Source organism: Aplysia californica, unplaced genomic scaffold, assembly GCF_000002075.1.
Source record: "Aplysia californica isolate F4 #8 unplaced genomic scaffold, AplCal3.0 scaffold00286, whole genome shotgun sequence".
Classification (NCBI taxonomy): domain Eukaryota; kingdom Metazoa; phylum Mollusca; class Gastropoda; order Aplysiida; family Aplysiidae; genus Aplysia; species Aplysia californica.
The window spans coordinates 626,868-627,774 of NW_004797556.1; positions in this window are offsets into that span (position 1 = coordinate 626,868).

The following is a 907-nucleotide window of genomic DNA, read 5'->3' on the forward strand; positions in this document are numbered from 1 at the left end:
CCCCCTGTTTTCGCCCTCCCGTCGAAAATAAATCCGTTTGTCGGAGCCACACATTTCTCCTGATTACTTCTGTTAAGTTTTTTATAAGAGTTTTTCGGCCTACAAGTGCTGAAGCTTTAATGTGTTATTAGAGAGTAACATGCAAAGAAAAGAAAGAGGAGTAAGGAAGATAGATGTTTGATAGGAAAGAAGGCGCAAACCACACCACAGCACTCGCCAACCACCCACTGGCCGATTTTGTGCGGAATAGTTACTCTTAGCTGGATGATTATAGATCATATGATATTTCACTCTTTGGCCTGTTGCTGATGGATTCTTCTCACAAAATGTAGAACTTTGTCCGAATAAATTATGCTCGTTTTACAAAGGTTTTGTGTTTGAGTGTAAATACATATTATTATGAGTTTGATGTTGGGGAGGTGCGTGCATGCATGTGTGTATATGAGTGTGTTTGTGTGTGTGTCAGAGAGAGAGAGAGAGAGAGAGAGAGAGAGAGAGAGAGAGAGAGAGGCGATGTAACACTGAGCGTGTGTCACGGCTTAAGGGGGGGGGAGGGAGGGTTGGGAGGGAGGGGGATGATTGGAGTAGAGCAATGACTGCAAATGATTGGTACTAGGGGAGTGCAAGCCCTCGAGTACTCGAGTATTTACCCCATGCGAATACTCACTCGAGTCCGGAAACCTCCGGACATTCAAGTAATGTACTTTCTTTTTCTTAGATAGTGAAATTTTCACAGTTACTTTTAGTGGCAGCATTAATTGTTTTCGCGTTTTCTCATTTTTCATTGTTGGTTATTCAAACATTAAAGTTATTTTGATATTGTTTGTTTTGGGGGTTTTTTTGCCATTAAGATTTCTTTTTCTTCTTTTGGAAAAGTGTTGTTATTCAACTTCCAAAATATTGAACT